This window comes from Cryptomeria japonica, chromosome 8 (genome assembly GCF_030272615.1).
Source record: "Cryptomeria japonica chromosome 8, Sugi_1.0, whole genome shotgun sequence".
NCBI classification, from domain to species: Eukaryota; Viridiplantae; Streptophyta; class Pinopsida; order Cupressales; family Cupressaceae; genus Cryptomeria; species Cryptomeria japonica.
In genome coordinates this window covers 355270781-355284655 of record NC_081412.1, presented here as the reverse complement: position 1 = coordinate 355284655, position 13875 = coordinate 355270781, and positions in this window count along the sequence as shown.

Below are 13875 nucleotides of genomic sequence, written 5' to 3'. Positions count from 1 at the left end.
TGATATCTTCAAATCAATCTTGACTGTTGATTCTTGCCACCTCACCCCTAGCCTTGGAAATCCTATAAATAGACCTCATTTTGGAGCAATAATCATCCCATCTCATTCTCATCTTGTGCATTGTTACTATAGGCATCTAGTTTATAGCTTATCATTTTTTAGCAATGTTATCATACTCAATTTTAGCTTAATTGCATCTTCATTCTAGCTTATTTTCTAGAATAATCCTGAAATCATACAGCTTAATCATGCTATTCTTGCTATATCATGCATTTTCATCATTCAAATCCTCCACTAAGTGTAGTCAAGTCACTGGAATATGCATAATCAGATCTGAGAGCATTTTTTATACTCGCATTTACTAGGAGGCAATAAGTCGATTAGCTATGGTTTTACATTTCATTGTTTTAATTCACTAACCATTGCTTTTAATGATTTATTGAGTGCATTGTGGTACACTTCACAGAGCACGAGATTTTGGCACCCACCATGGGCCAAAATCATCTCTTTTGGCCTCTTAATCTTCAGCAAACTTCATCTCTATCCGACTCTGTTTCATAAATTCGTACGAGTTGCTTTTCTAGCTCATACGAACTTCCTTTCAGCCTGGGATGACAGGCCATCTTAACTTGTATCAGGTGATTCTTCTGTTGCATGACATCATTTTACTCATTGCAAGATAGCTGATCCTGTGTCGTACGAGATTCTTTTTATTGTCGTACGAGAGGTAAATGTGTGTCATACAAATTTTTGGCTGCAAAATCCTATGTCGTACAAGTTCATTTTGGTCTCTGTGCAAAATCTAAAGTTCTGTCGTACTAAGTGAATTCTGTGTCGTACGAATTTATGCATCTGTGATTTTTTTGATAAACTGAATGTTAAGGTTTTTTTATTTTAATCCGAGATTTTCTAATGCTAACTCTGATCTGTTTATGAGATTTTGGTAGCCTAACTCTTTTTTGCAGGACGATTTAAGAAGATACGCTTGTCAAAGACATAATTCAAAAATAATCAATGACTACTAATGGATCTATTTTGCAGGTTGCCTATGAATCTAGCTAAACTTTGTGTATTCATTAAAGTTTTCAAGGTACACTTCAATTTTGCTAAAGGAATGAACAATCATGTATTTCGTGTCTTTGATGATAGGCGAGTATGCTCTCACCTTTCTTAGGTGATCAGAAAGCTAGATTCATATTTTGCTTTCATTAGTGCATTTCTTTAGTAGGCCTGCCCTCCCGAGGAGTAATAAATCTTAGCCATTAAGGTCAGTGAGAGGGGAATGACTAACGCCAAGTAATCCAACCCACTATAAAATAAATGTATTTTTGATGAAAATCAAAGCAACGACAGTGCTCAGGAATATCTCTCCTCCGTGCCTTCGGGTATATCAAACCTTGGTTTTCAAGGCTGGGAGACCTCTTAATTGAGTTTATATCCCGATGCGCCAAACGGATCCCTTACTAGGGCCGGTTAAAATAGAAGCTACTCGATTCAACTCCAAAAGGGTGATAATCTTTGTGCAAGAGAGATAGTAACTCTCCCAAGGCACTTGCCATATCATGCCCCCATTAGCGTTTGGAGTCAGATAATACGGCGTCGAGAATCCATTGCGTGAGAGAGAGCGGCCATATTCTGATTAGCTATTGGGTGTGTACCTAAGTCAGCAAGCAAAGTTTTTCATTCTTAACCAACTTCCTTAGGGTTTAGCTTGATTCAGAGTCACGTATCACATAATGTGTTTGTTGTGTATACATCCCTAAATTGAAAAATCAGACACTTACAACTGGAAAACCAAAGTAAAATATCAAAATTCAGTGATCAAAACTCAAACAAGCAAACAATTTTTATCACTGTTCAAATAACTGTCGTACGAGTCAGGATTCTCTGTCGTATTGCTTGATCTTCTATCGTACGACTCAAGATTCTATGTTGTACGAAACACTGTTTTCCACATGAAATCACTAGTTTGTCATTCTGTAGTATATCTCTTGTCGTTTCAAGCTTTATAATATTTCATACGAAACTCTACATTTGTCAGTCTAGAACTGTGTCTTACATGCCTATTTCAGATTGGTCATTTATGTCTAATCAATTTGCAGTAAACATAAACACCTATTAATTTGTCCCTTATGCTTAGATTGTCTCCTTGGTTCGCTTGATCAAGATATCATCTGTCAAAATCAGACTTTAGAGAACACCTCAAGATTTTCAAAGTTTTCACCCTCAACAAGTTCAAGATCTAAAAATCTTAAAGTGCATTATCACCCTATTTGGTAAACTGATCACTCAAACATAGTTTCTCATCAGGATCAATCATCCTTTATCACAAAACTGAAATGTTTGGTCAGGAAAATCTTGTCCCACATCATAGGATATATCATTCCTATTGGACTTGGTTCTTATCAATCATCATCATTGCATTCTTAAATCGAAGATCGAAAAACTTGCAAACCTTTAAACATTTGAATCATCTTTTTGTGTCATATCATTCTAGTATACCTACCTTGACAATTGATCACTTATCAAAACAAACTTTTGGGACAATCGAATTCTAGCACAATATCTAACACACGTGTATGCCCATTTTAACCAGAGCTCAGAGATGAAAAATCGCAAAGACAGAAATCAAAACATTGGAAACAATCGAAGAGCATATAATCATGGAACATGAAGATGAAATACAAGTTGAAGGAGAAATAATAGAACAAAACATTAGAGACATAAAAAAGGATCCTCAATTTGATAAATTTATGCAGAAATTGTTGGAGGAAGAAAAAGAAAAATACTTCCTAATGTTAGCCAGATCTAATGCTACACTTCCCCAAGATTTTGATTTAAACAAATTAACACAAAAGAAAAGTGATCCTCCCCCTAATAATGAACAATATGAGGACATCTTTGGTCTCCACATGAATGACACATCAAATCCCAATAACACTAGAACCAATGAAGAAACTTACATAGCTAGAAGAGATGAAGTAGAAATCCTGAATAACATCCAATCAAATGAAGATACAAGAAGGGGTAGAGATGAAACAAGAAGAGATCCCAATCCTCCTAGAATGCAAAATCATGGTCATGAGAGAACAAATCATGTTGACAATCCTATCACAAATCTCACACAACAACTACAAGCAATGCAAACACAAATTCAAGATATGCAAAGAGGAAATGTTAGATGATACTCACTTCAAGAAATCTGTCCTTATCCATTCGACAGAGACCTAAACATGATACCATTTCCTGTAGGTTTTGAAACTCCTAGATACAAAAAATATGATGGAAGCACTGACCCTCAAGATCATATATGAGAATTTTGCACAATGAGTATGAAGTTTGCACATGAGGATACCTACTTAATGAGACTATTTCTGAAAAGCTTAACTGGACTAGCTATGGAATGGTTCTCCAGACTTCCTTCTGGAATCAGATCATTTTCAGAATTGGTGGATAAGTTCGTCTCACAATACTCTTACAACATACAACATGAAGTAACAATGCTAGACCTATGTAACACCAAACAAAAGAGTGGAGAACCTTTCATGACATTTTTACAATGAAGGAGATGGTTAGCTTCGCGGTATCCTCGTACAGTGCTAGAATACAAAAAAATGGACATATTCATCAACAACTTAAATGATCAAATGAGTTATTACTAAAAAATGCAAGGAAATCAAAGTTTCAGAAAAATAGTTGATAATGAAATCAGAATGGAAGAAGCCATGATAAAGAAAGGTGAGTTGAAAATATACAAAGGAGTCCATCCTCCTAACAACAACAATAACAACAACCACAATGATCAACCAAAGTTTTGGAATAGAAATCAAAATGTCATCAATAATGGAATAGTGGATAACAATAATGTGAAACCAAAACAACCGATTTTCAATTTATCTACTCACTTGATAGCGGCACAACAAAACAACAATCACCAAAGAGAAACTATCAAAACTTTCTTTCGAAGACAATTCACAAACATTGGTAAACCCTTTGGATCAGCACTAAAAACACTTCTCGCAAACAAATTGATCACTTTACTAGAAGAAAGGAACTACAAACCTCAAATCAAACCACCTTGGTGGAATGATAATCAGTATTGTGATTTCCATCAAAACAAGGGACATCACACAGATAGTTGTTAGAAGTTGAAACATATCATACAAGACATGATTGATAATGGAGTAATAACTGTGGATGGACATACAAAAAATGAATCTCATACTGCTTTTAAAACCCCGCTTCCAAACTATAAGAAAGGTGAATCATCAACAACAAATAATGGCAAGGGTAAAGCAAAGGTAAACTATGCTCATACATATGACAACATGGTGAATGTGATTGTAGTTAAAGAAAAACAAAATCAAGAACATGCTCAAGCTATCACAAGAAGAAAAGCCAAAGTTGTTTTGTCGGGTCCTACAACAAACACATCATCCACTACAACAAAACAATACAATCTAGTGGAATAATTGTAGACAACACCTACCCAAATATCAATCTTGGAACTTTTAAAACTTTCACCCACACATAAAGAAATTCTTGAACGAGCATTAGTAGATACAACCGTATCCAAAGATCTTGATATTGATCAATTCCAAACCATGGTGGGACACCTCACAACCCCTTATTGCTTATCATTCACTAAAGAATACAACATGTCCTTGCAACATCCTCACAATACTCCTTTGCATATTGAAGTCCTTATTCACAAAACCCGAGTAAAACATGTTCTAATAGACGGTGGAGCTGGCCTAAATATTTTCTCATTGAGTCTTGTTCGTGCCTTAGGATATTCAGAAGATGTAGTTGATGTCCAGAAAAGGATCACCATAAAAGCTTATGATGAAGAAGAATGTTCCTCCAAGGGAATTGTGATACTACCAATCAAAGTGGGACCTCTACAAAAAGACACAGCACGCCAAGTTCTAGACTTAGACCTATCATATAATGTACTCCTAGGGAGACCATGGATATGTGACTTGCAAGCTGTCCCATCAACCTATCATCAATGTGTCAAATTTCCTTACGAGGGACAAGAAATCACAATCTCTATCGATGCAAATCCATTCCAATATTGCAGCAATTTAAAAATGTCTCAAGAAGTAATTGTTCCTCATAATAGGGAAGCAACATCTTCAAACACACAATCCAAGGAACAATCATTTGCATCTATTTTATCAAGCATGGAAAAACAAATGTAGCTAAGAGATTGAGGGAATGAAGAATACTTAATATCACAATTACCACTGTCTCCTAAATCCTTGGGAAAACCATCAAATTCTAAACAAGAACAAATTGTGAAACATCTTCCAATATTTGATGGAGCATTTATTAGTGTTGGAACCTTATCAAAGGAGATAGAAGACAAAGATGTGCTATAGTGGCTATACAAAGATGAAGAATTTCAACAAAAGGTCAACAATGTCAGAATGCCTACAGAAAAATATGGAAAAGGATTCAACATCCTTCAAAGGATGGGTTACACTAGGACAGGACCTATAGGAAAAAGAAAAGAAGGTATCTCAGAACCTATTCAGCCTCATACTCAGCAGACCAATGACAAAATAGGCTTAGGATATGGACAAGTCAATCTACCGAAAGACACATCTTTTAGTAAACAACAAGAGGAATATGAAAATAGACAAGAACAACTGGCAATTGAAAGGGAAGAAAAATAAGCTAAGCAACAAGCACAAGCAAACACAAAATGGCAAAAGAAGCAAGCTTCAAATCAAAAAGAAAAACAAACTAAAAGCATCTCTCAAGAAGCATTAAATCTCAATCAAAACAAGAAAGAAGATAATATAAGTCCAGGAGAACTCATAGAAAAATTGACAAAACTCAATCTCAGTCTTGAAGAGGTTGAATATGAAAGAAGGAAAAGTATAGCCAGAAAAGCAAAAGAAATGTTATATGACCAAATCTATAGATTGCGGGCTGCAAGTGATATAGATTCTAATGAATGGGAATGGGATTCCTATCACTCTGAAGAATCAGTTGAAGAAAAATGCTTTGAAGAATATGTAGGAGTCGATGTAGTTCACACGTATGTAGGACAAACGTCAGAAACTAGTTCACTTGAATTAGAATCACATTTGGCTAACTTGGACTTAACCGAGGATGATCAAGAATTTATTACACGAGGTCATTCTAATGAGAGTATCATTCTAGAAATTAACATACATATTAAAAACTTTGATACATCCATCATGACTCTTGAAACCCTCGAAACATACCAACCTGAAAACCCTCTACCTTTAATCCACCCCGAGCTTATTGATTGGGAAAATGAAGGACATACTGCCATTGATACCTTTCCAAATGACCATGCCATATCTATATATCTTAATGCAATCAAACACATAACAACTCTCACCAGGAATGTCAGCAATGCATCTTCCAGTCAAGTGGGTGCCAAATCTCCTAGTCGCAAAAGTGAAAATAAAGAAAAGAATATCAAGTCTAATGCTGAAAACCATTTACTGGCAACATTAGATCAGGAAAAAGTAAAAACAAGGGATGCATCTAACGGTGAAAACCTCCTTGAGGCACCGGAAGATGGGAGATTTGATACTTTACCTGAGCACTATCAAGAAATATCATCCATTTTGATCGAACCAACAGAGGTAGTTAACATTGGCACAACATAACAACCAAAGATTCTTCATCCAACAACTTCTCTATTAGAGCAAGAAATGCAATAATATGTGGAATTCTTCAAATGATGGCAAATCAATTTTGCCTGGTCATATGTAGACATGCCAGGGTTAGATTCAGAGCTTATTATGCATCACTTGAATGTTAGTCCAGGAGCCAAACCAGTCAAACAAAAGTTAAGGAAAATGCATCCTCATATCGCTCTCCTAGTCAAAGCAGAACTAAAGAAATTACTGGACGTTGGATTCATCAGAACTGTAGCATATCCTTAATGGGTATCCAACATATTTCCTATTTCAAAGCTAGATAAAAGAATCAGAATATGCATAGACTTCAGAGATCTTAATAACGCATGTCCAAAGGATGACTTTCCTTTGCCTAACATTGACGTCATTGTAGATTTAACTGCTGGACACTCCATGTTTTCTCTAATGGATGGTTTCTTCGGATACAATCAGATTAAAATAGCACCCAAAGATCAAGAAAAGATAGCTTTCACATGTCCATGAGGTACTTTCTATTGGAACGTCATGCCTTTTGGATTAAAGAACGCAGTTGCTACATATCAAAGAGCTATGACAACTATATTTCATGACATGATGCATACATTCATGGAAGACTATGTGGATGACATATTAGCTAACTCATACAAAAAAGAACATATAGAGATACTCGATAAGATCTTTGACAGGTTAGAACAATACAAGCTAAGGCTAATCCCTAAGAAATGTGCTTTTGGTGTAACTTCAGGAAAGTTATTGGGATACATTGTTTCAGCTAGAGGAATCGAAGTAGATTTGGCTAAGGTAAAAGCAATCATGGAAATGGCATCTCCCAAGATTATTATTCAATTAAGATCACTACAAGGAAGACTCCAATCAATCAAAAGATTTGTTGCTCAATTAGCAGATAAATGTCAACCATTTACTCACCTATTGCACAAACATGTTAATTTCAAATAGGACCATCAATGTGAAGAAGCATTCAACAAGATCAAGGCATATCTCATGCAACCACCTGTTCTAATGTCACCAATTTCAGGAAAGCCATTATTACTCTATGTATCAGCTACCGAAGCATCATTGGGAGTTTTTCTCGCACAATAGGATAAGGAAGGAAAAGAACGAGCCATCTACTATATCAGTAGAACACTAGTAGGCTATGAGATCAACTATTCATCAACAGAAAAAACATGTTTGGCAGTAGTTTTTGCTTCTCAAAAACTATGACACTATCTACTATCTCACTCCATCAAGTTGATAGCTAAAATTGATCCTCTAAAATATTTACTCAGCAAAGCCACATTGACAGGATGACTAGCAAAATGGATCATGATTCTGAGCGAGTTTGATATCGAATATGTTGACAGAAAATCTATCAAAGGACAAGTCATTGCAGATCAACTAGCAAAGGAACCACTTCAAGATGACCATCCTTTACAGATTGAGTTTCCTGATGTTGATATCCTAACAGTCACAACAAAAACATGGAAACTATACTTTGATGGTTCATATACACAACATGGATCAGGAGCAGGCATTCTATTCATCACACCACAAGGTCATACCATCCCAAAAGCATACAAATTAAGCTTTCCATGCACCAATAATACCGTAGAGTATGAAGCTTTGGTTACAGGTATCAAAATGACTATAGAATGCAATATAACACAACTTCAAGTCTTTGGAGACTCTCAGCTCGTCATCAACCAAATCAATGATGACTATCAAACAAAGGATGAAAAGCTAATGCCTTATAAAAAGATGGTGGATGATATCAAGAAGTACTTTGTAGAAATAAATTTTGAACAGATTCCAAGAAATGACAACAAAGCAGCAGATGCCATGGCTACACTTGCTTCTCTATTGCAGACATAGGAAAATCAACAGCTTTATGAATTCCTGGTAGAAGAGTTGTTTCATCCTGCCTATAATTGTCCCGATTCCCAAACCATCTGTCAACTTATTGGACATGATTCCCCCCACTATGGCCAAACTTACACATACCTAAAAGATAGCACTTTACCTCTCGACTTATCGAAAAACCAAAAGAGAAACTTTATTCGCCAATCCTCCCATTTTACTCTTGTTGTAGATACCCTGTTTAAATGAGGTCTAGATGGTACTCTTTTAAGATGTCTCGAACAAGAAGAATCTGAGAAGGACTTACATGAAGTCCATAACAACATTTGTGGTACTCATTCAAGTGGTCTTACCCTTTCGAAGAAACTCATATGCTTGGGCTATTATTGGTCGACTATGGAACAAGATTCTTTCAAGATAGCTCAAACATGCAAACAATGGCAGATCCATGGGAATTTGATTAATGCACCAGCACAAGAACTTCATGCTTTAGCAACATCTTGGCCTTTTTGCTAATGGGGTCTTGATCTGGTAGGAAAGATAAATCCTTCTTCATCTAATGGACACAAATCCATCCTTGTAGCTACAGATTATTTTACAAAATGGATTGAGGCGGTACCTCTCATTAATATCATAGGAAAACAAATTGTTGCATTTATCTTGAATTACATCATCTATCGCTATGGAATACCAATGACCATTATCACGGATAATGGGCGACCATTCAAAAATCAAGATGTACAAGAGCTATGTGAGAAGTTCAAAATCCAGCATAGATTCTCCACACCATATTATCCATAGGGAAATGGGCAGGCAGAAGCATCTAACAAAACTATTCTGAAAATCCTTAAAAAGATAGTGAACGATGCTGGAAGAGATTGGCATATTCAATTGAACCCTGCTCTCTGGGCCTACCGCACCAGTATCTACACACCGACAGGTGCCACACCTTTCTCTCTTTTATATGGATCAGAAGCCATATTGCCAATCAAAGTAGAGATACCCTCTCTACGTGTATCACTTAAAGGTCTCATCCTAGATGAAGAACAACGAATATCTAGACTACAAGAGTTAGAACTGATCCATGTACGAAGACAAAATGCCTTTGATCATTTAAAAGTATATCAGCAAAGAATGTGCTAGAGCTATAATCATAAGGTCAAACCAAGAATCTTTCAAGTTGGCGAACTAGTGCTGAAAGAAAATCCACGCAATTAGGCAGATCGAGAAAAGAAAGAAAAATTTGAACCAAACTGGTTAGGTCCATTTGTAGTCACAATAGTATTTGGGTCAGGAGCATATCAGCTATCAACATAGGATGAAGATCAGCTCGAGGAACCTATCAATAGCATACATCTGAAGAAATTCTATGTCTAAAAAATTAGAAAAAAAAAAAAACAATGAAAATTAGAAAAAATTAAAAAAAAAAAAAATCAATTATGAGAAAAAGTGCAATAAAAATAGATGGTGAAAACCTGGCAAATAGGCGCTATTTGTTTTCTAGCTCTTCCATCTATTAGTTCATGAATCTTCCCACTTGCATTCATTTTCCATCAGCGTTGACCATCATAAAACCTTTATACATACACAGGCATCACAACTACTCTCTCACCATGGTTTGGATCATTGAGTATATCATAACAACTTTGCTTCTAGGCTTGGGGCAAAAATCTGCACTTAGTTGGGGGCAAACTCTAGATCATTTTGAGCTAAATCAAATAGGTAGAACAAATACTTAGACAACTCTTATCAAGCAAAAATTGAGACATATCCAACGTTGAACACAAGATCAAACTATCAATTATCAAGCTATCACAAAATCAATCTAAGCACATCACACACTTTTCAATGGATGATATCTTTTGGATAATGATTTTAACATATGGTTTAACTTTTCTATATTGATTTTCACTATCATGATTTCTGAGTGACTTCAGGATGTCATTGACTAGAGGAACAAGGAAGGAACACGATATTTTTCTTGTCTGCTGCCTGAAAATTAATCATTAATATGTGCAAATTTGTCTCGAGACATGATCATCAGAATATCATTGACGACATTTCCAATTTGCATATTGAAATGATTAATACTGCCTATTTTATGCAAGCAACACTCAGGTCAGCTCGGTTCAATTATACCTTGATGCTTGTACTAACTTGCTATATCAAAATTCAGGAAAAAAGTGCTCAGGTCATCATGGTTTAATTATACCATCGATGTTTACACTCACTTCCCACATTTAAAAAGCTCAATGATGACAAAAAGTAATAATCCAGTGACTGGTCTGGTCATAGTTTGCATTCTATTGCATTTTCATTTGCATTTTAGCTTGCATTTCATTCTTGCATGGGATCGTGCATGCTCCTTTTATCCAAGGTTAAATCTATCGCAGGAATCATCAAAGCATCATCACAAGTGTATACACAATCAGACAAATGACTCATATCTCTCCAAATATTGTCAACCCAATGAAAATCTTATGCTACTCCCTCAACAGAATCAACAATCAGCATATCCAAAAATTTCTGCAACTTGATATCAACAAACTATTAGTTCTTTATCTCATCAACCTTATCGAATCAAATCAATCAATCAAACCTAATCGATTCTATCATGTCTTATACGGGATGTATCCTTCCTGAAACCAAACATTTTGATCATGTCTTATATAGGATGAATCCTTCTTGAAACCAGACGCTTTGATCATCGTTGCCTTATATAGGATGAATCCTTCCTGAAACCAGACTGAATATTGATCTTATCAATCTAATCAATCAAGATTTTTCAATCTTATCAATCTAAGCAATCAATCTAATCAAAGAACTCGCACTTTCATCAAACCACAGTTGCAGAAATCAAATCAAATCTATCGGGATATCAGTTTTGCAAAAACTCCAAAGATCAATTATCTCAATTGATCTCTTGAGGGGGCATCATCATACCAAAATTTAGCAATCAAGTGCTGGGGCATCCTATCCAACCAATATCATCATCAAAATGAGATTATTTTTTGAATCAACACGTCATCACACCTCGCTTCAAAGAGGGGCAAAATGTATACACCTAAAAATGGTCTAAAGATAATTAATTAAATAAGCAATTATTTAATTAATCTCCCTCCCCAATTTAATTGAGTTCACTAAGCAATTTGATTAAATTTCCCTTTTCATCTACTTATTAATAAATCTAAGGATTTATTTAATAGGTTCATTTCATAATCCCCTTTAATTAATTAATTCTCCCCATCAAATTTATTTCTTCTAAATCCCCTAATTAATTAAAACAAATCAAATTCATGAGTTGTTGAGATTAATTAGCCTTTTCTTATTATTTGAATTTTTAAATTCAAATTTTCCTAACTTTTGACCACCTAACCTAACCCCTTCTAAACCTAACTCATTCTACCTACCACCATGTCCCCTTTCATCCAACATCTTCTAGAACCTTTGTGACACTTGTCACTAAGTGTTCCCTTTCATACACTCTCTTCTAGAAGCCTCTTGACACTTGTCACCATAGAGATGATAGTTGTTCCCTTTAATCCAACCCCCTTTGCCATCCTCCTCCAATTTAATCATTGATATCTTCAAATCAATCTTGACTGTTGATTCTTGCCACCTCACCCCTAGCCTTGGAAATCCTATAAATAGACCTCATTTTGGAGCAATAATCATCCCATCTCATTCTCATCTTGTGCATTGTTACTATAGGCATCTAGTTTATAGCTTATCATTCTTTAGCAATGTTATCATACTCAATTTTAGCTTAATTGCATCTTCATTCTAGCTTATTTTCTAGAATAATCCTAAAATCATATAGCCTAATCATGCTATTCTTGCTAGATCATGCATTTTCATCATTCAAATCCTCCATCTAAGTGTAGTCAAGTCACTGGAATATGCATAATCAGATCTGAGAGCATTTTTTATACTCGCATGTACTAGGAGGCAATAAGTCGATTAGTTATGGTTTTACATTTCATTGTTTTAATTCACTAACCATTGCTTGTAATTATTTATTGAGTGCATTGTGGTTGCAGGAATAGGTACACTTCACAGAGCACAACAATGTCATCCATATCAACCCATGCATGAATTTCACCACCGCAATCACCACAAAGATTCTGGACCAAAAGTGCTTTGCTTATCCTGAAATACCAGAGACAGATTACTGGACCATTTCCTCTATCGGCTACTAAAAACCATGACTACCGAATATAATTTCTGAGGACAGTTGCCATCAATGACAATTCCAAACCATTATCCATGCACTAGAATCCATCGGATGAGTGTCAATTGCCAACAATCTCCCCCTTTGGCATTGATGGCAACACTCGTGAAAAATGACTAAGTGTTGAAACCTGTACGTTGGATCAAAATTTCTAAGGCTCCCCCTTAGATCAAAAACTCAAAAACCTGTATCATTATGTGATAGACTTAAAAAAACTGAGAGGGGGGGTGAATCATTGATAGAAAAAACAATACCACTTTAAACATAGATTGGTAAAAACAATTAACCAGTTTACTTAAAACTATGCATGCAATCCAAAGTTTTATAAAAACATCCACAACAAGTAAAACATCCACCATAACACAAGTGTTTATACATGGAAAACCTAACTGGGAAAAACCATATTGAGATGGGACTCATAAGTTAACTATTGGCATAAATAGGTAACTGGCTAGTTAAGGTCTACAAAGTGCTCTGCTAGGAGTGAATCTTGTTAAAGATCCCAAAGCCCTGTTAGGAGCTATACCCGGTTAAAGGTAGTACCTTGTTAGGATTAACCTCGGTAGAGGATTTCAAAACCCAAACTAATGGATCTCCTGGTTAGAGGATTTGTACAATGAAGCTTGTTAGAGCTTACCCAGTTAGGGGATTTAACTATTGTAGTGATTAGAAAACAACAGGTGGTATGATCTAGAAATAGCACATCTTGCTTGTACAAATCCTCTTCTGCTTACTCAATACTGTATCACTGACATACCCTGCAACTCCTTCAATAAATCACATCAACTCATCACTTGTATCTCGCATTACAAAAATAGTTCACCACAATGTCTTTTTATAGACATTAGATTTCATGTCGGCTCAAGAACCTCATCACAATTTCCTAGGTTCACTGTATCTGGACAATATTTCATAACACATCACAGATTACCACCAAATCTGTCGGTTAGAGATAACTCATCACGACCGGTGATAACTTATCACACAATCAATGAAACTGGTTGGAACATCGATACTGATTGAGTGTTAACCTCTTCCAACTCATAGATCGATTGTCCTCCATTTGCCTCCTTGTTTATCTCCGTTGTATCTCCAAACTGGTGTTAGTGCAAATGACCAAAA